Source organism: Marmota flaviventris, chromosome 4 (assembly GCF_047511675.1).
Source record: "Marmota flaviventris isolate mMarFla1 chromosome 4, mMarFla1.hap1, whole genome shotgun sequence".
NCBI classification, from domain to species: Eukaryota; Metazoa; Chordata; class Mammalia; order Rodentia; family Sciuridae; genus Marmota; species Marmota flaviventris.
In genome coordinates this window covers 158,037,017-158,054,614 of record NC_092501.1, presented here as the reverse complement: position 1 = coordinate 158,054,614, position 17,598 = coordinate 158,037,017, and the positions used below count along the sequence as shown (strand labels likewise).

At 35.8% G+C, this 17,598-nt stretch overlaps 1 protein-coding gene across 3 annotated transcripts in view; it reads left to right on the top strand.

Annotated features, from left to right (window-relative positions):
- Positions 1 to 17,598, top strand: part of Fgf14 (fibroblast growth factor 14) — a 633,194-nt gene that overhangs the window by 426,494 nt on the left and 189,102 nt on the right. The gene's annotated exons all lie outside the window — the stretch shown is intronic.

Genomic DNA, 17,598 nt, shown 5'->3' with positions numbered 1-17,598 from the left:
AGACAGTTTTAATTTAAAAACCTCTAACTACATGAACAGACAAGAAATGACTACATGTAGATGACCATAATAGTTACCTTCTATAGTTATTATTATTATTATTATTATTATTATTATTACCATCATTTTTATTTTGAGAAACAACTAGCGTCCAGCATGACCTTTTGCTGACTTTAGAATGTCAGGGTCTGAGAAGGCAACCCACTCAGGAGATGAAGCCCAGCCCGTCGTCCCTCTCTTGCTTGTCTGCACATGCAGTTGCTAAGGGTGGTTGTTGTAGGAGCATGTGGGGTGTTGTGAAAGAGAAATGGGGATTGCTTGCTTTTCATAACAGAGTGGGCTTGGCAGGAAACAGAAGAATGTATTTACGTTAATAGGAGTATGCGTTTGCCTGGCACATTGTATTCTCCGTGCTCAGCTGTGTTTGTTTAAGGGCCCTGTGGCTAGAAGACAGGGAAGAGAAGCATATGTTTTGCATGTTTTTCGAATGTATGTGTGTTCACACATTTACAAGTTCATGACCAAAAGTTTTAATATGTGGTTTTATTTTTAAAACAAAGACTAACACTAAATATTTTAAGAGGACAATGGTTCATTGTTTCAATAAGAAATTAGGGATGACTTGCTCTTAGTTTCAACCTTAAAAGGCAAACATCAGAAATGTCAGAGTGCACATCCTAAGGGAAATACAATTATATAAATGGCAGAGGAGAAACTTCTTATAGAGTAGGGAGGAAATGATCTTTCCCACCAGAGTACAAGCTTTTAGGAAAAGTGAATTTTTGCTTTTTGCTTTAGCCTAGAGCCTTCCCCAGCACACCTGTGCTATGACAAGTCTCCTGCTCTGATTACTGTTGATGGTGGAGCTCCACCTTGTCATGAGCTAACCCGTTGGCCTCTCCCCTCTTATAATCAGAGTGTCATTTGAAGTACAGTTTTCACAACAGCAAGCTCTGAATTTACCATCTCTTTTTAAAGTATATGAATGCATTCTCTTCTAAATAGACTTATTTTGATACAATGACACAGAGTTATTAAGTGCATTCTTTAAATATATAGCAAGTAGATTATAAATGTGGACAACAAACCCTATGTGTGACATTGGGTGATGAAGGAGGGTTAGCTTTATACTTAATAGATAGTTTTATATTTAATCTTAGAAAAGATGGGGTGTATTTCTTTCTACTGTACAGAAATTTCAAAGCTATCTAATAGTCGATTTCTGTTTTCAACCTTGACTGCTCTCTTGGTAGTCAAGAACCTGAGATGATACCAAACTGCATCTGAGTTCACTTCACTACCTTATTTTTGGTGGGAGAATGGAAGAAAAGTTAGAAGGCAATTTCCTCAGAACCTTTCCTTTTGTATCCCTTATATTTCCTTATAGAAAGAAATATGTTCTTTAGTGGAGAAAAATATAGACATAGATCTTGTGTGTCAAAAAGAAATTAGTTCATTAGTATTGTTAACTTTAAGCAGATATTAAAATCTTATATTATGCACATTACATATTGATAGATACAATTCTATATTATATTTAGCTCTGTATTATTATTTGAGTACTTAAGTATTATTTTAGGAAATATATAAAAATTTATATTATATAATTTATACATTGGTATATATTGATATACTTCTATATTAAATATAATTAATTAATTATGTAAAGATTATTTTGAGAAATATATTAAGAATATTTTTTTATTTCTTATGTACTCTGCACAATAATTGCCCCAGTAAGCTTTTAAAATCTGACTTGTTAATTTAAAGTTGCAACTTTTAGGGGTGGAGGTTTTATATATCTGTATACTTGCAAATCCTCAATTTGACAAATAATTATGGAAATTTTACAATATGTCAGGCCCTGCTGCAGGTGTTATCTTCAGATTGGTGAATAGAACTGACATAGTTACTCCCATGATGGAGCTCAGAAACATGGAGCAGAAAGTCACTGCATATGGGCGGGAACAAATTAATAGGAAACTACCGAAATAAAAGTCCTATAAGTTTGTAGAGGTAGAGAATTGTAAGGCAGAGAATGGTGGAGGAGAGGGTGTTCTGGGGAAGGATCTAATTAGATGAAGCAGTCAGGGTGCCCCATGCTCAGATCTACAAGTTGAGAACTGACATCTGAGAAAGATTCAGAGGTTTAAGGACAGGTAGAAAGAACGAAGCCAAGGCTTGGAAGTGGGGAAACTATCCTGTTGAGAAAAACAATTGTGGATAATACAGGCTGCCATGATTGCAAATAAAACAAAGAATAGCTCCGTATTTTGTGTCATAGGGAAAGGTAGTAGACATTTCCTAAATTTAGGAACTTTTTAATATGCATTGAGGAGTACTTAATGTAAAGAGTGTGGAGGTGAAACGCTACTCCCATCCTCACCTTCACAACCCCTCTTCCCACATAGAGCAATTGTTGCACTGATGGACTTGGTCTGTGAGGGCCATTTTCAGGATGGCTATTAGCTGTGGTCATGGACACTGCCACTCCATGCTGTCTTCCTGACTCACCTTCCTCTCCCCTCCCCTACTTCCAGAGACTCCAATCACAACTCAGAAGCCCCCTCATTAACTGCTTCAAAATCCTTGTCATTTTTTCTGTGTTTTTTTTTAAGAATGCTTAGAATCTCCCCCTCCTTTTTATATTCACCTGTTGAAATTATTCCTATTCATGAAATTATTCATGTCTCTGAAAGCTCAGAGAAAGTATCATCTCCTTTGAGAAGTCTTCCCTCATTGCATAGAATTAAAAATAACCCTCCAGTGGCATCGTGTGCTCTTGTATGAGTTCTTGTATGCTCTTACTGACAGCTGATAGTCATTACTGAGTGCACATCTTTATTTGATTCTATTTAAGAAGGAAAGTCTGTTTTCTGCATCTTCATAGGCTCTCAAATCTTTATAGAATGCTGCCCAGGCCCTGGGTGATCATCATTGCCTTGTATTGGAGTGGAACAAGGAAGGTCAACAGGTCCAAAGCTCCCAAATATGGCCTTGAACCACACTGCTCTAACTAAATCATTTTGGAAATAAAGACATTTTTTTTAAATCTGTTTTTTATTTTTCCTAAATAAATACATGGATTTTATCTTATTTTAAAGGGATTAGAGATCAAGTACATGGTTGTGAGTTATTTACAAGAAACAAAAATATAAGCAATCTCTTTTTAAGGCTTACATAACATATGAAGATACATATTTAGAGGATATGTTACATTAACTAAAGAAAGAGGAATACACAGGAAATCAACATTTCACAAATAGTTTTATTTGGAATACTAAAAAATGAAAACTTAAACAGAAAATTAATGCAGTTATGTATAATAAACATTTTATCCTAAATGCGTGACATTTTTATTTTGAATTTTTAAACCAAATAAGAACCTTGATTGCTTGCAGGATAATAACCTTTCAAAAATCTTTGGTGTGACTAATGCAATGTTTCTTGCAATTCATTTATTTTTTGGCTACTATCATAGAAGCCATGGCATTATAGGCCATGTAAGTTTAATCAGTGGTATGTGGCTTTCTTACTAACACATCTTACCTAAAATAAATTACAGGGTGTCAAAAGAAATAAGGAATGAAAAATGAGCTACTTATAATGTGTTTTCAAGTTAATATGTCATTTATAAAGTAGAAATGTATGTGCACCTACACAAACAAAACTGCTTTGTTCCAGTGTGGTATTGAAATTCATCAGTTTCCAAAGAAATGAGAAGTGTCCTTCTTTCTTACAAGGTTCTGTGCAAGGGAAGAAGTATCTACCCTCTAAGAAAGTAACCATCAGCAAATAGGAATCACAAGACTTCCAGTATTTGGGCTACTATTTTAGAGCCATTACCATATGATTATAAGAAAAAGTCAGTGTTCAGATCAAAGTAAAATAAGATAACTTTCCTACCACTAAAGACACATTTCTTTTCTTTGGAAGTGTTTTTTGTTTTTATTCTTTAGTTTCGGTTGCTTTTTTTTTCTTTTGTTTTTGTTTGCTAAGACTGCAGGAATCTTGCTATACATCTTTTGATAATACCTGTTGCTAACATCCTATGTTTTTTGTTAATTATTATAGTTGGTTAAAATTATAGCGTTTCTAAATTGAAATGTCTAGTTTTTGTTTTTTTTTTTAAACAAGGGATATTTTGAAGTGCGGTTTCTTAATGAAAAATCTTATGGGAATATTACTGTATTGTTAAATGAAATAATATTAGAGACAAAAACGTATATGTTGCTTGTTTATACATATATTTTTTTTCCTTATGCTTAATTATTTAATTATTTTGTTTTCAACGAATGGGAAATATTTTGTATAGATTTCTAAACATGGTTAACACTGCCATGGTGCAATAAATTTAAAAATGCAGTGACAAAGTGTAAAATAGCTTACTAGGTTAAGTTAGGTATAATTAAAGCTAAAAAACATGGTTTGTTTTGGGTGGAGTTCTACTCAAAGAGTCAGTTGAGTTTACATATACTTAGAAAATAGCTAATACTGAATGGTCAATTATCTGGTAAATAAATCCCTTGACAAATATTTCAGAGGCACTGAGCCCCCCTCCCTTTTCACTCCTCACATCAATTACAAATTTTACTTTATATTGCACATTAGCAGAATTTTTAGGATAGTTCTACATTCAGCAGCAAATTTATGTTTTTTTGTTAATAATTTTATGACTTTAATATTATTTTATTCATTTTTAAATTTATTTATAACCAAGCATAGCTTCATACATTATATGTATTAATGGGGTGTTACATGATATTTTGATATACATATATATTGAATAATGTTTTTATCAGGTTAAAGATCTATCTCTTCAAACATTTATCATTTTTAATGGTAAAATATTTGAAATCCTTTCACCTAGCTTTGGAATTCATGGTTCATTATCTTTATCTAAAGTCTCCCTAGTCTGCAATTTCACAACAGAACTAACCCAGTACACACTGATCACCTTTCTCTCCCACCTCCCCATACTCTCCCATCTGCTGGTGACTCCTATTCTACTCTCCACTCCTATGAGATCAACTTTTTACATTTCCCACATGAGTGAGATCATGGGGGACTTACCGTTCTGTTCCTGGCTTATTTTCAGTTTTTAACATAACTATCCCCAATTCCATCCATATTATTGCAAATGACAGAATTTTATTCTTTTCATGTTGTATAGTATTCCATTATGAATACATACTGTGCTTTCTTTCTCCATTCATCAGTTGACAGACATCAGGCTGTGTCCATTTCTTGACCATTGTGCAAAATAGAAATGGGAATATAGGTACCTCTTCAATTCTTTAAAATGCTACTTTAATAACAATTATTTTCAAACTACGAACCTCCTCTGTGTAAAGTGGTAAGTCCTCTAAATTTTGAAAATTGACTTAATTTAAAAAGAATAGCAGAAATTTAAAGGGAAAATATTTTCAATTTAATTTATTCATTTAGTTCTGGAATTCTAGATTTTCCTTCCTTTTAATATTTTACATTAATTTCATTCCAAATGATGAGAAACTTCTAGACCAAAAGGACAATTTAGATCATGTAGGGTGTATGTGATAATTTAAATATTGTTATTTTATCACCTAAGAGCTGAAGAAATAAACCCATAAAGGTAAACTCAAATATGTAAGTGACCAATTTAGAGAGGTTAGCACAATTCCAAGCCAATGGTGTTGGCATGACTAGAAAAACAGCTTAGTAATTTAATCTACTATGGTCCCACTGTTCATTTCAAGAAATTCAACTTTTTCTTGAGGTCAGAGGTGTCAAGGGAGAGCAGTAGGAATCTGGACACCATTTCTGAATTATATGGGGTAGTCACTACTTTGTCACTCAGGGGAATGGCTCATTTTATAAGGCTATTCATTTTGTGAGATATTTCTATGGAATGTATGTTTCTCTTTATGCTTTTGTGGATCTTTAATACTAGGATTAATTGGGACCCACTGGTGTGGTAGGGGACAGTCACTTGAGTGAGCCTCACCTGTGCCTGGCACACAACCAACACTGCACATGTCCTTGCTGAGTGAATGGAAGATTCTGTATTCCTCAGGATGGATTTCACAGTGCAGAAATGTCAGTTGAGATTAGTGCACACATAGCAGTGGCTATGACTACAGAGTTGTTATTAGTGTGTGGAACAGCTGTCAACGTGGCTCCTAACCCTGGTCATGTGTACTTTTGAATCTTCCCAAGAAACCTATGTGGTAGGTCCTCTACAGTATGCATCCATTAGTACACTGCTTGTCATTAATGGGCAAAACACTAATATTAACCATCTCTTCATTTTAAAAACGAGGAATTTGAAACAGCAACAACAAGAAAAATCAGTAAAATCCTCCAGTTCACATAGCTTTAATGAGTGGAGCTGGGATTAAAGTCCAGGTTACTAGACTCCAGTTCTCTTAACCAGTACTGATTATCACTTGCCATTTACATTATTTAATTATGTCAAAAGTTGATGTACTAGTCAACTTTTCATCTCTGTAAAAAATACTTGAGGATACCAATTTAGAACAGGGAAGTTTATTTTAGCTCAGGGTTTCAGTCCACGGTGGAAGGGGCTGGGAACTAGATATTGCCACCAAGGGCACACCCTCAGGGACCACTCCCTTCAATCAGGTCCTATCTCCCTAATTTGAATGGACTACTTGAAGGAAATAGTCCTTGGGAGTGTTTTCTTGGGGACATATCTAATCCCTGGCACCCTCCACCACAGACTGACAGTCCATTCAAATTATGAAACCATTAATGTATTGATCTGTTGAGGTCAGAGCCCTCAGGATTTAATCATTTCCCCAAAGCCATACCTATGGACATTGCTCCATAAAGGACCAAGCCATCAACACATGAGTCTTTGGGGACATTCCAAATCCAAACCATAACAGTTGAGATTCATTGCCAATACACAGCCTAAAAAACTGAGGTTCAAGGAGTTTGGGTTTTGTCAAGACTAATATCTACCAAGTGACACAGACAGTATTCAACGAAATCTGTCTTCCCCATTTCTTATAATATTTCATTTCTCTATTATACTGGAAACTCTTTATTAATGGAATGCATATTATTTCCCAGAGTAATAGGATGTTAGCAATATATACATCTTATGATTAGATTAATAGTTATCCAATTACTGTTGTTGGAATCAAGTTACTTTTGTTGTAATAGTGTTTTATTAACATTAAAATCAAGGATATAAGTAAGTTTACTCAAAAGTAGAGATTGTTTTGTGAGGTTTGGGGACAATTTGAAAAAAATGTACTCTATTTTACCAAATCTTTGGCTTTCAATTCAGGGGCACTTGACCACTGAATCACATCTGAGACCCTGTCTCACTGAGTTGCTTAGCACCTTGCCTTTGCTAAGTCTGTCTTCAAACTTGTGATCCTCCTCCCTCAGCCTCCTAAACTGCTGAGATTACAGGCATGTGCCACTACCCCTGGCTTACCAAGTCATTTTTGTCATAGGAATATGATGGTTTACAGATGTGGATGTGGCACATAATGGTGTTTTCTCCTTAATAAATTGCAAAATTGATCTAAAAGGACTGCTTGTAGTGTTTTAATTATTATGTAATGAATTTTGTTAAATATTCTATTACTTTTTCATTAATTCTTCAGTAGCATGTATTTTAAGTATTTCTTATTTCTAATAAAAAGCCTATTGATTACATTCACCAAGGTCATAGGGTCACAAATTGATCATGAACATAACACACTGTTAGAAACCTAAATCCTGCCTGTATTATTTTGCTGCTTTTAAATTAGTGACTTGGCTCATAGTCATTTTCTATGAAGTTGTTACATCTTATCCTTTTATTTTAATATTTTTTAGTTGTAGATGGACAAAATGCCTTTATTTCTTTATTTTTATGTGATGCTGAGGATCAAAACCAGTGCTTCATACGTGCTAGGTGAACGCTCTACCACTGAGCCATAACCCTAGCCCCTTACATCTTATGCTTAATACTGATTCTGGAAACACAAAGTTATGGAGCCTCACTCACGTGTGCACCATGCCATTTGCTTTCTGGAAGGTGCACAAAGATGACTGCTGCTGCCTTAGGAGTCTAGCCACATGCTCTTTGGAGCTATCTCACTGACATTTTATCTGGCTCTTCTTTCCTCATAACCTTACTTAATCCATGTATCCAAGAGCCTACGTATTTTGTACCTACATTTACTCAGCTATTTTGATGAGAGAGAGAGAGAGAGAGAGAGAGAGGGAGGGAGGGAGGGAGGGAGGGAGGGAGGGAGGGAGGAAGGAAGAAAGAAAGAAAGGAAGGAAGGAAGGAAGAAAGAAAAAAGAAATCACCCATCCGAACTGGTCTTTCTTCAAATGTGTCAAATGCATAGTCAATAATCTCAAGCAGGTCTTTGTCCAAATCTCTTTTAATTCTTTCCCACCCCTAATCTCAGCTGTGTCCTCATTTCCATTTCATAAATTTCCATACACTCCACAACTACTTTGGGAAGCTGGTCTGCAGATCTATCTGTTTGCTCTTCTTTTTCATCCTGAACATGGGGCTGAACTCTTAGTGCTCTGGGCTAAGAAAGAAAACCCCCAAACTGAGCAGTACATCTTCTCAGCCATTTGGGGTCATTAATCCACTTATCTTCTCTCTTCACCATAAGATTTCTACATCCTATTGTATTATTCTGACCATGAAATAAATCTGTGGTAATATATTCCACTTTAAAAACATAGCCCCCTTGGGTCGTGCATCCCTGTTGGATTAACTGTTATTACTGGCAAAACCCCGTGAGAGAGAAGTCTGCAGCTCCCTTCATCAGTCTCCTTTGAACCCTTTCTAATTGTTTTTTTCCTTCACCAACAAACTACTTTTGTCAAGGTCACCAATCCAATCCAAGAATCAGTTCACGGTTCTTTTCACACTTTTACAGTATTTGGCATTCACATTTTCACAATAAATTTGTACCTTTTTTTACAACAATGCAGGTAAATTTTGCATCAAAATACCTTTTTAGACCTATCATTTTCCCCATTTGAACCCTTCATGTGATCATCTTTCCATAGGTATGGTATATTTGGATTTCTAACTGAGTGGATTCACGATAGCCACCATGTGACCTGATTTTCTGCCAGACTACTAGTGCTCAGTTGGTACCATGGTTAGGCAGCATGTGGTGTTTCCTTACTTGGGAAGAAGAATGTGTGGATTGAGTGACTTGTCTTCATAAAATGGAAAAATCTGAATGGTTTTAAGAGTTAGTCTTAAGTTTGGTCTTTATAGTTAAATAAAATACATTTGTCATTAGCCATAACTATATTCAGACTCCTCAACTACTACCATAGCACATAATATTTGGCAACTTAAGATAGTGATTAATTGACTTAATGACAAACATCACTCAAATTCAAGCATTATATAGAAAGAAATGGTTATAAGCTTGGGAATGGTTTATTTGACATAGTTTACTTTCTACATGTAGAATGTCTTCAATGATGTGTTGGCTTTTATTATCATCTAGCAATTTTAACTAATGTTGCTACATTCACTTTTGTACCCATCTATTACATATAGATACATAATTATGAGCCCTGCTGACCAAATTAAGGCAACTTTTTTACATGTGTTTTTGAATGTTTTTATTTTACTTCCTGTCAGAATGATGAAGAGCTCCCAAAGGCATGAGAGATGGTAAAGACATGGCAACTGAAGTATTATAATAATAAGTTTATAGATCGAGTTCTATCATTTCCTCTTGCTGCGTGCTTTGTGAGTGAGGTATAGCTGTTGGTTCAGTAGCTACAATATGGACAGTGTCTTTCTTCAGAAAACTCTTGAATGCTGGACAGGCAGTTATTTGTTTTTTCCAAGATCCAATAGTTCTCTCCCTTTACAAAGGCCTTTAAGACAGTCAGAAGCTCATTGCTTAATGTCTTTCTATTCCACCACATGCTTTATTCATCTCTGAGTTTCTGTAAATAATTCCTGCCTATCCTTGGATACATCATGCCCTTTAAATATTTGTTCATGGATTTTTTTTTTATCCTTCTTACCATTTGACCAACTTACAATTGTTTAACTGTGTTTATCTTTCTGCATAAGTAAATGCCACTGGCACCTTAATCATTTCTGTGGCTTAGATTGTTCAATAATTACCTCATCTTTATTCCAGCAAACGAGAGGACTATTGTTTTCAGGAACAGAATTTCATGCTGAGGTCTAGCTTGGTGGAGAGGAGAATGCATGAAGGCACTGTCACTCTTGTGTCTGGCAGACGTCTGAGCTGAGTGGAAGGATGAGTAAACTGGCAAGTCCCTGCAAGGTAGAAGCAGTTGCCTTGGCTTTATGCCTGACAAATTTACGGAAATTGTAGGGAAAGTAATCAAACGTCACTGCGTCTGCTAGCAGGAGAGGTGCTGTATCCAACTGCTCATGCTTCTCCAACCATGGGAAGTAGGCGGTGCTATTTTCATTGATGAGGGGAAGTGGAGTACTTTTCCAGGGACTCATGCTTGGAAGCGGTCGTATGGGAAGGCAGGTCTGACTGATGCAGGGGACACGTTTTTAGAATTAACTCAATGACAGCTACCTGGTAATAGTGGTCGGCATCCTGTTCCAGCATTTTCTGTATTCCCCTGGAATGGACTAGAATGTCAGCCACAGGGTTCCTTCTTATTCATCATACTGGTTCAGTATGACAGCACATGGGGACTGCAGTGGCCACCATGACCAGTGACATGTGACAAACACGGTTCAGGGAAGTGCATTCTCTGACTTTTTTCCATATCTCTCCAATGCTTGAGGCCAGGTTAGCAACCTGTGGAGAACAGCAGAGCTGAGACACAGCCATTCGGAAGCTACGAGGCTTTCCTTGGAAAAGCCATCTAAGTCCTTTGCATTTTGGAAAAGTGCAAAAGCTATAAAGGTTGCTGAAATTTCAAGAACATGGCACTAATCAGTGAAGATTTCCTGTTCTCATGCTACTGCTGCTGAGCCAATGCAATTCTCCCCATTAGAAATGTCCCTGGTGCCCAAGCGTTCTCATAAATGTTATAATTTTTCACTTTCTGGATGGCTTATTATTGTATAGTCAGGTGAAACTGTGGTCCATAGTATGATATTAAGCACATTTTGCAACATCTATACCAACAAATCACCCTGAAGGTAAAAATTTCCTGTTTGTACTGGGCATAGTGATGCCTGCCCATAAGTCCAGCAGCTCTGGAGGCTGATCAAATTTGAGGCTAGCTCAGGAGGCTGAGAAAATTTGAGGCCAGCCTCAGAATTAGTGAGTCCCTAAGCAACTTAGCAACACCCTGTATCACAATAAAGGGGACTGGGAATGTGGCTCAGTGGTTAAGCACCCCTGGGTTCAATCCCTACTATCAAAAAAAAAAAAATCCTGTTTCGGGGTGTGAGGTGTCTTTTGCCCTGTGATCATAGTAGTTGTTAGGGATTATTTCAGTAGTAGTTAGGTATGTTAACTTACAGCATAAATATTTCTATTCTGTTATATTTTCAAAAAATAAATATACCACTTCACAACTTTAGAGGTTTTTAAATATTAACTAAAGTGTCATCATATTTGGCTGGTCTCACACTTCTTACTACTATTCCTTTGTCTTTTTTATCTACAGAATTCCCGTTTTTGTTTTTTGTTTGTTTGTTTTTTATCTTTTGAAGCAGGCCTATTGATTTTTTTTCCTAAAAAATGAATGTAAAAAATCCCCCAATCCTGCCTGCGCAGCCTCTCTCTTTCTTACCACTGTCCTTGCTGTAGCCTGCTGATCTGCACAGGGCTGTCACCTGCAGGGTGCACTGGGTCCTGCTGGGAGTTCTGGATGCACAAAGGAGACTGGGTCACACTGCCATGGCCTGGCTTGGAGCTTGTTAACATGGAGAGAGAGAGGTCCAGTCAGTGAGCAGGTTGGACAAGCCAATTCAGAAGACACCTTCCAGACTTAAATTCTTCCCTTGGGTCCTCGGTCAGTATCTCACCAGCTAGGTCTTAGAAGGTTGATACAGAGCTACATTTGTTTGCCTTGAAGATTTCATGTTCCATTTAAAGTTCAGCACGGGGACTTCTCCATGATCAGTGCTCAGTGTCTATCTCCTTGTCCCCTGCGCCAGACCCCATCTCCTCCTGCGTCCCCATTCCCTGGGCCGTGAATTTGCCATGGCTCTGTACTTCCTATTGGAAGCTCATTAAGTGGAGCCTGGAGAGTTGGTTCCTTAGTCCTCTATATAACATGCATTCTAGCTTCTTCCAGGCAATCACAGCTTCGTCTAGTGTTTAACCCTGAGACCCTTAAGCTTTGGTGTTCTTCTTGGTATGTGTGTGTTGTACGTGTGTGTCGCATATACATAAATAAAAAGATAAATGTGAAGCATGCTGCAGGGTGAAGGTAAGACATGTGGCACAAAAACAAGCCGAGTGCTAAGTATGTTTAACTCTGAATTTACACATCTGAATTTGTTGGGCCAAGCCCTGTCCTCTCACCCTGTACTCACCCTATGCCGTCTTCATCATTTTATAAAAGCCACAGTTCTCTCATATCCACAGATGTGAACATTTAGACAGAAAAAAAAATAGAGAAACCTACTCAAGTTTCTATAAAAAGTCAGTTTAATGCCTACCAGTAATTGTAGAACTTGATTCTTCCACCAGATTTTTAAAAATCTTACAGTTTCAGTACATAAGACCCAGTCACTCTAGGGGTGAGACTGAAACCCATGCAAAGGGATGAATGAAGGATTCATTCAACGCTTGAATGAAGGATTATGGGAAGAGTGACAGCCTGGGAAAAGAATGACACACACATGCATCAAATCACAGTCCTCCCTCGTATGTCCTGCAACTTGAATGAATGTCTAGGTGCCTCATAGGAATTCAGAGCTTCACTTTGATGTCCTATTAAAGGAATACTGAACATGTTCCTCAAAAACAGCATACAAGCCAGGTGTCTTGGCATATGCCTATAGTCCCAGCATCTTGGGAGGGTGAGGTGGGAGGATCATGAGTTCAAAGCCAGTCTCAGCAACTTAGCTAGGCACTTAGCAACTTGGCGAGACCCTGTCTCTTAAATATATATATATATATATATATATAAAAGGTGTGGGGATGAGGCTCAGTGGTTAAGCACCCTGGGTTCAATTCCCAGTACAAAACAAAACAAAAAACCTAGCAAACAAGTCCCTAATAGCCACTGTGGTACATTTGAAGAGCAGGATGAAGAAAAAAAATCAGATAGAAAACTGGCAAATATAATGTAGAGAGTAGCACTGGATGGACTAGAAAAATTAGACAATTAGATTTAACCAATTCAAATTGACAAATCACAACAAGCTTTCTTTGGAAGACATGAACAAGTACTACATAACTGAGTTTCAATTTTAATAACTCAAATTAGTCAAACATAGAAATAAAGCTATTGGATTTGTATTAAAAACACTGCTTTTGAAGAAAGGCCAGAATAATATGGATTGTACAGCAATTAACTGGTGGAACTTCAGGCTCTCAAACCCATGACAGGATTTGGAAGAACATCCCTTGGCGGAAGTCTCAGTAAATGGCAATTTTTCTAGTGAAGAAAGTAACTATAAGTCAAGAGGATTATTTGAAGGCTTCAGGGAGTTATTCTGTACTTAATAGCACTTACATTCAAGGTAATTCTATTTAGAGGGTATTAAACACAGGTGCTTGATTAAACATACTGATTTAGAAGTGACTATATCAATATTGGCTGCAAATATCTTGCTTCATGAGGAAAAATGTGGATGCATCCTCTATTTCATATATCAATATGCTATTTAAAGTTACATCTAAGAAACTACGTATCATGCCAGGAGTGATAGTGCATGACTGTAATCCCAGCAACTCAGGAGGCTGATGCAGGAGGATTGAAAGTTTGAAGCCAACCACAGCAATTTAGTAAGGCCCTAAGCAACTTAGTGAGACCATGTTTCAAAATAAAAATAATGAAAGGGGCTGAAGATACAGCTCAGTAGTAAGGTACACACAAAAAAGAAATTTTTGACACTACAAATAAAACAAATTGACCATGCTTTTTTTGTTGTTGTTTGTTTGTTTGGTGCTAGGTAGGTGTTCAACCCAGCCCCTCGAGCATGCACTAAACTTCTGGAAGCTTACAAAATGGTAGAAAAAATAATATGAAGAGGAAGAGAAATCCTCTAAAATGTGGAAGGTGCATTCAAGAGCCAGAATCCTTGCAGCTGGTGACCTTTTATAGACTTTTTAAATGTCCTCTCCTGGCAGAGTGGCTGCATCTGGTCCTCTTTAAGCATTTTTTTTTTTTTTTTTTTTTGCTTTGAATAGTCCCAGTGTGTTACTAAATGGATAAAGCTATTGTTTTGAGTAAAAAGTAAGGCAACCAATATATTAGCTCATAAATCTTTACCATTATCTGCGCTGAACTTCACAAAAGTCTTGATTGTAGCCATAGTGTATGTATATGCCCCAACTCATCAATATGCCTACATTAAATATGTGCAATTTTTGTATATCAAATATACTTCAGTGACACTTTAAATCATCTTTAAAGTAGACAATATTATCCATAGTTTTCAAGTGAAGGAGTAGAAACTTAAGAATAATAAGTAATTTTTCCAAGTACAGATGATCTGCATTCTACTAGATGTAGGATCCCAACCCTGTAATTTTGGATTTCCTGTGCAAGAGTTCTTTGTTACAAGACACATCCTCTAGAGTCTCTCATAACAAGTAAGAAAAAATGCAAAAGACTAGTGGAAAGGACTTTCTTCCTTCTTCCTTTTCAGTGTTGAGAGTTGCCACTTAGGAAGTGGGAGGGAGATGGTGGACAATTTCACTCCATTTTTAGAAGAATAACTCTTTATGTTGTCTTGTTGTCTCGAATTTGCAAGCTCATAAAATTTAGGAGACAATCGAACAATATCAATGTTCTTCTTCAACCTTTGGGAAAGAATATGATTCCTCTTTTTTGATCCATCCCTAGATGTTGATTTTTTAAAGGCATTTGTTTGCTTTTGACTAGAAATTCTTCTCAGTACTCCTCATGCAAAACTAAGTTGACAATACCGAACACTTCAAAAGTTTTATTAAATGGTATGTCGGATGTCACATCTCACTCTATTCCATAAATTTTATAGCAATCCAAAATTCCATCTCAATTTAAAAGCAGATATTATTAAAGTATAACATGCACTTTTAAAAAGTTCCCAAACCACATGAAGCATAATGAATTGTTTTCACAAAGTGAATAAACACACTGGTGTAAAGATCACCTGAATGAAAAATAGACCCCAAGAACCATCCCCCAACACATTAATAAACCGTAAAGGTAGGCATGCTGTTGACTTCCAACATGATATGTCAGTTTCCCTGTTTGAAAGCTTTACCTAGGGAATATATCATACAGAATATATTCTTTGTGCCTGGCGTCTTATACTTAGCATACATTTCATCATGTTGTCTCTGATCATATTTCTTAAGGTCTGCAAGGATGCCCCAATTTTCCTGGTAACTTTTCTCTTTTTCTCTTGTGCAGTTTGGCCAGGGTCTACTGCAGTTTTTAGTCTTTTCCAAAGAAGATGCTTTCAGCTGAGTTGATTTTTCTATTGTATTTTTGTATGTAGTACAAATTCTGTCCTTCACATTACTACTTTTTTCTGTCATTTTTAGAGGAAAATTGCTCCTTTATAACTTCTTCCGAGTATAAATTATGAGCTCATTGACTTTTAAACTGATAAAGAATTTAAGCATATGTGTAATATTGTAATTCACCTAAAATCACAAGCAGTGCTCTATTGTAATTTTCATCTAGTAAAATATCATATAATTCCCATTGTGATTTCTTCTTTTACTCATGTTTGTTTAGAAGTGCTTGTTTATTTTAAAAAATTAGAAATTGCCTGGTTATTCATTTATAACAATAAATCACTAAATTTCAAAGTTAAATCCAACATAATCAGAGAACAAAGGAACCACGAAGATTGAAAATATAGTGTTCAGTTTTTCTGATTACCAGGTGCAGCATTTTATCTGTTAATTACATCAAGTTTGTTAATTGTGTGGTTTAAATTTTCTATTTTTAAAAATATATTTTATTGTTGCCTCTTTTGTTAGTTCTCAAACAGCTGTGTGAAAATAAAAATCTCCCATGAAGATTGTGGCTATTTCTGTATCTTCTTTAGACCTGTTCATTTTTATTTTTTATAGGTTAAGGTAAAACTGTGAGATTATTAGTAGATATGCCCTTTTGGGATATTGTCTTTTTTTTTTTCTTTAATGTGTTATTTACTATTAGTCTATCAACATCAGTGTTCTTTGGTTTAGTGTTGCCTGCAATTATTTTTTATAATTTTAACTTTTCTTATCCTGACATTTAAGGAGAGCATCCTATACACATGGATTTATTTTGTTTTGGTTTAGTTTTGGTTTAAACCCACTCTGAAAATCTTAGCCATTTAATTGAATTATTCAATCTACTTACATTTAATTTACTGATGTACTTGAGTTTAAATCTACCATCTTAATAGCTATTTTTTAAATTTGTTCAACCTCTTCTCTGTTCTTTTCTCTTTGTATTCTTATTCTTATCAAAAATGGTATGTATTATGCCATTTTCTACCTTTACTAGCTTGTTGTGTTTTATAAATACATTACAAAATATTTTCACAATTATCCTGCAAATTCCATTTAATGTTGATTTAATAGATTATAATATAAATTTGAAAACTTTACACCTTTTAAGGCAACATTAGAACCTTGGTATAATTAGCACTTCATCTCTCTAGATTTTTGTTGTTTATTACCATGATTTTATCACTCTATGTATCTGAAATGTTATAAATGATTTATTTTCCTTTTGTCTATTATTATTATTATTATTATTTTAGTGTGGCCTACTTGTTAGGAATTCTTTCCAGTGTGTGTGTGTGTGTGTGTGTGTGTGTGTATGAGAATTTCTTTATTTTCCTTTTCTTCTCACACGTTTTTTCCCTGGGCTTACAATGCCAGATTGGAAGTTGTTTATTTTCATCACTTTAATGATGTCTTGATGTCCTTCCATTGTTTCCTGTCTTCCATTATTTTGTTCTGAAAAATGCAGCTGTAATCTTTTTATAGTTCATTTGAAGTTAATATGTACTCTTTGCCCTTTGGCTACTTAAAGATTTTCCTTTACTTTTTATTTCAGCAACCTTTCATGCTGTGCCTAAGCATGATTTTATTTGAATTGGTCTTGAAAGAGTTGACAGCACTTCCTAACTCTGGGGCATAAGGTTTCACATGTTTCAGAAATCCTTCCTTCACCACTTTATGAGTCCCACAGGGTCCACCTGCCTTCATGGATTTGATGTGTTTATGCTCTGTGATTCAGCCTGGTTATTTTCAGTTGAATTGTTGTCCAGTTACTTAATTTTCTCTTCTCTTGCTGTTGAATTCACTATGTAAAATTTCCCTTCCAGTACTACATTGTTTCAGTTTTCAATTTCCTATTTGATTAATTCGGTTCTCTGTTTAGATTCCAACTTTTCTTTGATTTTTATCAATGAATTTATTGAAATTTTTAATTTAATTTTATTTATTAGTACCAGGGATTGAAACAAGGGGGTGCTTAACCACT